At 39.7% G+C, this 10,197-nt stretch overlaps 2 long non-coding RNA genes across 2 annotated transcripts; both read right to left on the bottom strand.

Annotated features, from left to right (window-relative positions):
- Positions 1–672: 672 nt before the first annotated feature.
- Positions 673–1,982, bottom strand: LOC144785267 (uncharacterized). The gene is made up of 3 exons (XR_013601817.1): positions 1,587–1,982; positions 1,134–1,244; positions 673–776 (listed from the first exon to the last, which is right to left on the bottom strand). It is a non-coding gene; the product is annotated as an uncharacterized LOC144785267 (long non-coding RNA).
- Positions 1,983–6,312: 4,330 nt separating this feature from the next.
- Positions 6,313–7,314, bottom strand: LOC144785266 (uncharacterized). Its single transcript, XR_013601816.1, has 3 exons — positions 7,227–7,314; positions 6,774–6,884; positions 6,313–6,416 (listed from the first exon to the last, which is right to left on the bottom strand). It is a non-coding gene; the product is annotated as an uncharacterized LOC144785266 (long non-coding RNA).
- Positions 7,315–10,197: the final 2,883 nt, after the last annotated feature.

Raw genomic sequence — 10,197 nt, 5'->3', positions numbered from 1 at the left:
ATGATACTGCAATTACTGAGTCTACAATGTTTTATTCACACAGTAGACACAACCAGGATATAGTATCCCACATTAATCGTATGTAAAACGGTTGATTAGTGCCCAGGAGGAAGGGGGGTAGTGGGTGAGGATGGTGCAGGTAGGGTAAAGTGACCATAAAAGCAGAGAAAAATCAGACGCATTTACACATTAATTCAGAATGCACAGAACATCATAAATCATAGTATTTGCTTGGAGAATCGCATGCCCCATTTAGTACATAAATGTCACAGTTGCGGAGAAAGGGCTGGAATGCAGAGAGGAGTAGTCGACGTTTCGACCCACAGATGTGCAGGATTAGTTGAACCCTTGCGGTGGGGTCTTCATCAGGACGGGGGTGGGACTAACAACCTACTAATATCAATAATGATTGTGGGTTATTAAACCAATTTCAAATGAGACCACTGTTCAAGTAGGTTTATACAGAAAGATTTTTGGATGACGTAGGGTATAATAGGTGCACTAGAGATAGTACATCAAATTAATGATAACACTCCACCAACTACTGGGGCATCATCCTACCCCAGATTCAACTAGACAAATACAAAAATGAGCTGGGAGTGCTAGTTTTATCTCAGACTCAATCAGAAATTTTAATCTTCAAAAGGAAACATACATCAATTTACAATTTCAAAAAAAACATAATATTGTTCTTGATGTTCAATTTCAAAATACAATTTTATTCTTGATGTTCAACAGCCGACGCGTTTCGTCCTAGAGGCAGGACGTCATCAGGGCTGCAAATGCAAAACACATAATACAGATGCATCAGTACATATGTACAATCTAAATCATATTGGTACAATCTCAATCAGTAATGACCTGAAAACATAACTCAAATCTCTTAAAAACCAATCATTGTGATACAGCTCAAGGTGCCGTGTGGTACTTTACAAAGAATATAATAACTTCACAAAATTAGAAAAAATAATAACAGATAGATAAGCGGGTACTTCCAGCCTATAATTCTCGCTCCAGATACAATCTGATGTTTCTCATTTGTACAATCCAATTATACATCCACATCCTGGGAACAGAAAAGCATGCAAACTGCTGCATAGTTATATTGTTTATGTCTTCAATAAATAGCTCACCTCGTACTCTTATCCTGTGGTTCTTCTGATATTACGATTTAGACTTTCAAACTAAGCAATTGTGCTACAAGAGGTCAGATCCTTCATCACAGTACCGGAAATTACCATAAACTAGGGTGGAGCAGAAGAAAAGGAAGACCAATAAGTTACCAAACATGACCTGTATATCTTCCTGATTTCGATTCCCTAAGCTTCAAAGCTCTCTGAACTTAGATTCACCCTATCTGACATAATGACATTTTATACCTACAAGAAATGCGTACCTGGAAAACCCTAGATCAATGTATTTCTCAAATCGATTAATCCTTTATTCCTTTAATCGAGAGTCCTTTAAAAACTAGTCAGCCAAATGGTATTGATACCTAGAAAAGTTAAGAAAATACCTTAATGTATTAGGTTGCTCAGCCCACCCTCTCTGATCTTAAAAGATTTCCATATCCTGTCTTCACTTACCATAGTCCAATACAGTGTAGCCCAAGAAACAAATAACATCTATTATCCAATGATCCTAATATTCCGTTCTGCACCAATCCATTCTGCAAAATAACAATAAACAGAATTTGTAGCCTTCCCATCTCTTATTCTACTCTTTGCCTATTACCCCAAAGCTCCACCTACACTTACCCTTAGCAACAAGACCTCCTGCTCCACACCATCCGGACTCGATAAATTCCGAAGGTGTAATGCTCCGAACTCCCTATGCTTAAAAAGAACCGAGAGCCAATCAAAACGCTCTCCATTCCGCGCGTATTTTAATTGTGTGCATCTGCGAGAAAAGGAACGTTTCCAATTAGGTCCGCTAGCTGCGTGCCTTGATACTTAGTATATCCGCTCATGCGCATTGAGCTATGTCTAGTATTTCCGTTCATGCGCTTTCGTTCGAATTACCGGCAATGCGCATATGCCAGTCACTGTTGTCAGCCAATCAGGTCCGCTGTCTGCGTGCCTTTCGCGCGCATTGAGCTGTATCCTTGCTACTATTTCCGGTCTTGCGCGGCTCACCACAACGTCTTTGTATACGCTTCTCCAATAAGGTCCGCACTGCGCATTTAGGTTAGCATTTGCCAAGACGGTCTACTTCACGCATTGGACTGCATATTAATCCTTCCAATAACCTAAGTATTTCCGGCTATTCCAATAAACAGTATCCGGTCGTGCGCATATCATTCTTATGCCTCCTTCAATAAGGTCCGCACTGCGCATTTAGGTTAGCATTTGCCAAGACGGTCTACTTCACGCATTGGACTGCATATTAATCCTTCCAATAACCTCAATATTTCCGGCTATTCCAATAAACAGTATCCGCTCGTGCGCATATCCTTCTTATGCCTCCTTCAATAAAAGTTACCATCAACTCTACCAAATGCGAAATACATTACACATTACCACCGTTTCCTACTTCTTGCAACCAATGTCCCTTTCCCAGATGCCCAATAAAAAGAAAATAATAAAAAATTAAGAATAAAAGATAAATTGAAAACTGACTACATCTATAAGTCAAATCATATGAACATAATTTAGAAAGAAAAAAGAAGGAAAAAAGCAGCAGTTTGTTTGCTCCACATCCCAGAATGTTTACAATGAGCATACAATAAATGCTAGAAATGCCTGTTAGGACATTCCTTATTTGAACAGACTGAATTCAATCACATTGGTCTATCACATATCATGTTTTACTCTCGACTATGCCAAAAAGTGATGTAGTTCAGAATCAATATTTAAACCACACATTTTTGTACGACATTTGATTATCCAACGTGCTTCTGCTTGGCGAATTCGTAATTCCCAATCTCCACCTCTCACATGTTGAGACACTTTTTCTATGCCATGAAATTTGAAGTCAATACTAGAACCATGTTCCTTTTCCATATGTGCATAGAGGGGAGATCTCGTATCTCGGTTAATGACTGCTCGTCTGTGCTCCTGTATTCTCAATTTGAGGGGTCTTTTCGTACTCCCTATGTACACTTTGTTACAGCAACATATTATGGCATAAACTATTCCTACGCTATTGCAGTTAATAAATTCATTAACATGAAATTGTCTTATACCATCAAATCCAAAAGTTTTAGTTTTGTTCATACCGTGCGGGCATATGACACATGCCCCACAGACATAAAAGCCTTTTGGCTGGGTAGGAAGCCAATCCTTAGTTTGCTTCACTATCGGACGAATGTAATTCGTTGAGACCTTGTCCCTAATTGTTGGACATTTCTTAAACGTTATTAAAGGTTTGTCATCCAAGATGGAAGCCAAACCTGGGACACCTTTCAGCAAAGTCCAATTCCTACTGAGAGCCTGCCTGATTTTGTCTTTTTGCACGCAGTATGCTGTAACAAAGGAAGGCTTGTGCCTAACTGGCTCTTTCTTTTTTGGAGACAGGGTAGTGGCTCTGTCTATCTTTGACACTTTATCACTCGCCCTTGCTAGATCTTTTTTGGCATAGCCTCGTTTACCTAGTCTTTGTTTCAGTTTGTTTAGCTCCTGAGAGTAGTCATCATCCCGACTGCAATTTCTGCGGGTTCTGACCATTTCTCCAAAGGGTATTCCCCCAACTACTGAATTCGGATGAAAACTGTCTGCCCTCAAGATGGAATTGGTGGCAGTTTCTTTCCTATACAATTTACTGTTGATTTTGTCCCCATCCACCATCAGCGTCACATCCAAGTATTCAATGCTAGATGTACTGTAATTCATCGTCAATCTCACATTGAAATCATTGTGATTCAAGTAATACAAATAATTATTTAAATCCTCAGGTGTGCCTCTCCATATTATAAGAATGTCATCGATGAATCTGGCCCAAAATACCACCAGATCCATCCATTCCCCAGCTCTGCGGCTCCAGGCGTGCTCCCTCTCATACCATCCCATAAATAGATTGGCATAAGAGGGAGCAAACCTGGATCCCATCGCTGTACCCCTGACTTGGTGATACCATTCATCCTCAAATAAGAAGTAGTTATTTTCAAGGATCAACTGGCTCATTTGAATAATCATTTTAGAATGGTGTCTCAAACTTGCACTCCTGCTACCTAGAAAGTGTTCTAGCGCTTTTAAACCCTTGTCCATTTCAATGCAGGTATAGAGACCCACAACGTCCAACGTTGCCAAAATCATACCATCTTCCCATTTAAAATCTTGCAATTTGTTAAGAATGTCAGTGGTGTCCCTAACATATGAAGGTAAGTTCACCACTAATGGTTTGATAAAACCATCCACAAATTCTGACAGATGTTCCGTGACGCTGCCGATGCTGGAGACTATAGGCCTACCTGGTGGGTTTACTCTGTTTTTATGAATTTTCGGTAATGTGTATAGGAAGGGAGAAACAGGATGACTAATATTTAGATATTTATATTCTGATTCCTCTATCAGTCCTTCTTCCCTCCATATACACAAGTGCTCCAATATAGTCTGAGCAATCTCTTTGGTTGGATTGGCATTAATTTTTTTGTAACAATTCACATCTTTTAGTTGTTCACGTATCTCAGCCACATAGTTAGACCTGTTCATCACCACGATGTTACCCCCCTTATCGGCTTCCCTGATAATAATTGAGGGATCCTGTTTTAAATTGGACAAAGCCAATCTTTCCTGCCGGGACAGATTATCTCTATAATGACTGTTCAACGAAATGTTATCTTGTAGTTTATGGAATTCTTGCAATGTCTTTTCCATGAATAAGTCAATTGCTGCATATTGGCTACCATGGGGAATGAACTTAGATTTGCAACGTAAACCACTAGTGCACTGGTAGTTCGTTTCAATTTCACATAAACTGGCCACATCATCCACATTGAGATCCATTTCCCCCGACAAAGTCATTAACAAATGAACATTTTCCAACTCTGCCAATGTCATTTCAGAATTTTTATTATTCAATATTCTCTTCTGCACATTTACATCCAATGATGAGAAAAAACTTTTCAATTTTAAATTCCTGCAAAATTTAAACAAATCAATATGCAACTCAGTGTAATTGCAATTATATACAGGACAGTATTTTAATCCTTTTTCTAGCACAGAAATTTCATGTTCACTCAAAAGTCTATCCGACAAGTTAATGACTTCCAATTCCCCAGGGATGGCCTGTTCTAATCCTTGTTTCTGTTCTGACTCCTGGTACCCATCCTTGTATTTGTGGGATTTCCTCCTCCCCCTTCTAGTCCTCCTATGAACTTTTTCCGACCCTTCTTTATCATTTTGAGTTCGTCGCAAAAAGAAGAATTCTTCTTGGATGCTCCTCCTACGGCACCCATGGCATTCTCCTCGATAGAAGAGATGCTGGAGCTGCTATAATTTGTGGACGTGCTTAAATCACCTGGTTGTGCTGTCCCTGTAGTTTGATTGGGTTTAGGTTTTGGTTTAGCCACCTCATCATAACCTCGGGCAAAAGTGAAGATTCTCCCTTCATTATAGTCCCGCTCATCTCTTTTTAACTTACTCAGTTTTTTATCTTTAATTTGTAATTGATGTTTATTGATAACATCTTTAAGAATAAGATAATTCTTATCCGTCAGCTCAGGTAGATTCATCTCTTTTATCTCTTTTTCCAAATCAGCGATTTGTTGTCTTAACTTTTCTACTTTCCTGTCCGAGTTCTTAATGAGAATATTCATCATATTAAATGATGAAGCATATAGATTCTCTTCCCACTCCTTAAGGTGATCCTCCTCGAGGTCATCATAAGTTGGGAAAATGAGAATACGAAGTCCTCGCGGTACCCTCTTTTGTTCCATATAATTTTTGAGGGTTACACCATCCCACCATTTGCTTAATTCGGATTTGCGTAGTCTTTCCAATTTTAAGAATTTATCTCTCAGACTAATCTTAGTTTCATTTCTTTTAGTACCCGCGGCTCCATTAGGCTGTCTAATTTGAAAGACTTCTGCTGCCAATTTATCTCTGTCATCATCCATGTTTTAACAGGTCCCTGTGCTACTCTACCCTTCAATAAAGGTTTATACAGAAAGATTTTTGGATGACGTAGGGTATAATAGGTGCACTAGAGATAGTACATCAAATTAATGATAACACTCCACCAACTACTGGGGCATCATCCTACCCCAGATTCAACTAGACAAATACAAAAATGAGCTGGGAGTGCTAGTTTTATCTCAGACTCAATCAGAAATTTTAATCTTCAAAAGGAAACATACATCAATTTACAATTTCAAAAAAAACATAATATTGTTCTTGATGTTCAATTTCAAAATACAATTTTATTCTTGATGTTCAACAGCCGACGCGTTTCGTCCTAGAGGCAGGACGTCATCAGGGCTGCAAATGCAAAACACATAATACAGATGCATCAGTACATATGTACAATCTAAATCATATTGGTACAATCTCAATCAGTAATGACCTGAAAACATAACTCAAATCTCTTAAAAACCAATCATTGTGATACAGCTCAAGGTGCCGTGTGGTACTTTACAAAGAATATAATAACTTCACAAAATTAGAAAAAATAATAACAGATAGATAAGCGGGTACTTCCAGCCTATAATTCTCGCTCCAGATACAATCTGATGTTTCTCATTTGTACAATCCAATTATACATCCACATCCTGGGAACAGAAAAGCATGCAAACTGCTGCATAGTTATATTGTTTATGTCTTCAATAAATAGCTCACCTCGTACTCTTATCCTGTGGTTCTTCTGATATTACGATTTAGACTTTCAAACTAAGCAATTGTGCTACAAGAGGTCAGATCCTTCATCACAGTACCGGAAATTACCATAAACTAGGGTGGAGCAGAAGAAAAGGAAGACCAATAAGTTACCAAACATGACCTGTATATCTTCCTGATTTCGATTCCCTAAGCTTCAAAGCTCTCTGAACTTAGATTCACCCTATCTGACATAATGACATTTTATACCTACAAGAAATGCGTACCTGGAAAACCCTAGATCAATGTATTTCTCAAATCGATTAATCCTTTATTCCTTTAATCGAGAGTCCTTTAAAAACTAGTCAGCCAAATGGTATTGATACCTAGAAAAGTTAAGAAAATACCTTAATGTATTAGGTTGCTCAGCCCACCCTCTCTGATCTTAAAAGATTTCCATATCCTGTCTTCACTTACCATAGTCCAATACAGTGTAGCCCAAGAAACAAATAACATCTATTATCCAATGATCCTAATATTCCGTTCTGCACCAATCCATTCTGCAAAATAACAATAAACAGAATTTGTAGCCTTCCCATCTCTTATTCTACTCTTTGCCTATTACCCCAAAGCTCCACTCTGATTGAGTCTGAGATAAAACTAGCACTCCCAGCTCATTTTTGTATTTGCCACTGTTCAAGTAATTTAATTATGCACACATCGATAATGGGAGGTGGGGGGAGCATACCTATTTGTTCGGTGCTCTCCATATCCGTTATAACTTTAGGAAGCCTTCATGCGAGGATATTGATTGCCTGAGGGGTATACACAAAGTAGTTTGTGTGTATTAGTTCATGAGCTGGGGTGGTAGCAGGAATCTTATCCTAACAATCGGTAAAACCATTAAATATGGTGAAAACTTACGTCTTAGTAACAAACAATGTCCAGTACGGCGGGAATCAAAATGGCCCGGGGACGTTGGGCACTGGATACTCAGAAAGTGATCTATTAACCAAAAACGGGGACCGAGTTAATAGAAACATAGAAACCAGCGTGGTACCATGAAATGAATAACAACGGTTATGTCTTACCGGGAAATAAAGTGCGAGTTCAGATCGTCCCCCAAATTTGTTAAGCGGTGCGGCGAATGAATCAGCAGACACCCGCTGGGGAGAAAAAGGGACCAATGTAATGACGCTGTATAAAATAGGGAAGGATCTTAACAACCGCTGGGCTAGCGTGCGCTCTTACCGTGGACAGGAGTGATACCGGCGTGGTCACGGTCGGATCTGTAATGGCAGACCGACTTCCTATTTAGTTGGTAGTCAGGGAAACGGAGTCATGTGACCCGGGTTGCCTGACGCCATGGTAGAAAGACTTAAAGTCAAATAGAATGCCGAGGTTATGCGATATATTGATAGTTAGTTACATAGCGGTGATCAGGCTCGTACCCATGAAAATTACAAGGTTGAAGTACAGTTTGGAAGAGAGAAATATAAGGGGTTGGAGAGGCCCACCAGATTATATTAAGGGGGCAATTACATAACATTCATTGGTACTGCGCTTGTTCAGCGTTACTCGGCTGGTGTTACAAGACAATTACTGTATGGTAAACAATTGAAATCTGTCGTAGTGATAATCGTGCAAAACCACTTTATAGAAAAACATTCATCAAATCATTATATGTTGATACATTTAGAAACAGTCGACATCGGTATCTGTCATATATTGTAACTGTCACTGAATTGTATTGTAAGAGGACAGAATCATAGCATGCATCAATACTGCACATAATCAGCGTTAATAGACTGGAGTTATAAGACACATTGTGTGTGGTACACATTCGCGATCTGTCTCAGTAATAATCATACTCCACCACTATTTAGGAAACATTAATGGACATATTTTGTTATAATAGGAAAACAATGGAAAGTCCATCAAATGGTGTACCTGTCACAAGACGGTAAAACCAGATAGACTAAGTGCATAATTGGCAATACTGATATTAGGGTGGTGGTGTGTCGCCAGAAACCTATACATTTTACAATGAATATTATTCTGTTATATGACATTACTAGGCATGGAGGAAGGTACCAAATTACAGAAAACCACAGATAGCTGTTGATGATAGATGTCTAGATTTCAGATCACGGAAGGGTGGCTAACTGGGAGAATGAATTATCATGTTCATTGAGACCAGACTGTATCGAATCATAGAAAAACATCCACTTTAACTCACGAGTGTTGAGAATAGTGGTAATGTTACCACCACGGGGACCTAACACCGCTTTTTCGAGTATCACCCACCGGAGGCTCTCAGGTGAGTGGGAGGCTGATCTAAAGTGGTCTACAAGAGGCGCGCCATGTACCTCGCATCTGATCCTACTCATATGCTGAAGGATCCGCATTTTGGCCTTTTGCTGTGTTTGGCCAATGTAGATTAAGTCACAGGGGCAGACTATAGCATAAATAATGTTCGAGGTATTGCAGTTGCTGAATGATTTTAGCAAGACCTTCCGTTGTTTATGTTGAAATTCCTTTGTCTGCACCGTGGTGTCACAAGCCTTACAATTGCCACATCTGAAATGGCCAATTGTCGGTGGAAGATTCCACAGTGTGGTTAGAGTGGGTTCTTCAGGGGTGGGCAGGAGAGAACGTACCACAAAGTCTTTGACACTTTTCGCTTTTCTGAAAGCGTGTAGCGGAGTTCCAGCTTGGTTGATATCGTCGGATATCAGTTTCCAATGTTGGTTTATGATGCGTTTGATTCTGTTGCTCTTTGTCGAGAAAGTTGTGACACACACAATTCGGTCTTGTTGTTGGGTGGCATGATCTTTTTGAGTCAATAGTTGTTCACGAGGGTAGAACCAAGCGCGTTTACGTGCTTTACTTATCAGTCTTCTGGGATAACCGCGTTGTTGGAGGCGATTGGATAGGTCCTCGGATTGTTCTAGGTAGTGTTCTTTATTGGAACAGTTACGACGGATTCGTAAATACTGTCCAAACGGCAGATTATCGCGCAGGGCTCGAGGATGATGACTACTGTACTGTAGTAAGGAGTTCCTCTCGGCAGGTTTACGATATAATGTCGTGAGTAGGATGCCTTGGTCCTCATAGATAGTGATGTCAAGAAAGTCAACAGTTCGGTTGTTGGATTCGATGGTGAATTGAAGATGAGGTTGTTGTTGATTAAGCCATGTTTGAAAAGATGATAATTCTGTTGGTTCGCCGTTCCAGATTATTAAAATATCATCGATATATCTCATCCAGAGATATACATGGTCTCTGAATGGGTTGTGCCCACAAAGGACAGTGTCTTCTTCAAAGGCTGCCATATAGAGAATGGCTACATCCGGGGCGAAGGGAGCCCCCATCGCCACCCCGTTGATCTGCAGGAAAAACTTGTTTCTAAACATGAAGAAGTTTTTAGTCATTGCTATCCGGAGCA

The sequence above is a fragment of the Lissotriton helveticus genome, chromosome 10 (assembly GCF_964261635.1).
Source record: "Lissotriton helveticus chromosome 10, aLisHel1.1, whole genome shotgun sequence".
Classification (NCBI taxonomy): Eukaryota; Metazoa; Chordata; class Amphibia; order Caudata; family Salamandridae; genus Lissotriton; species Lissotriton helveticus.
The sequence above is the reverse complement of the archived record's forward strand: the minus strand, read 5'-3'. Positions and strand labels throughout refer to the sequence as shown.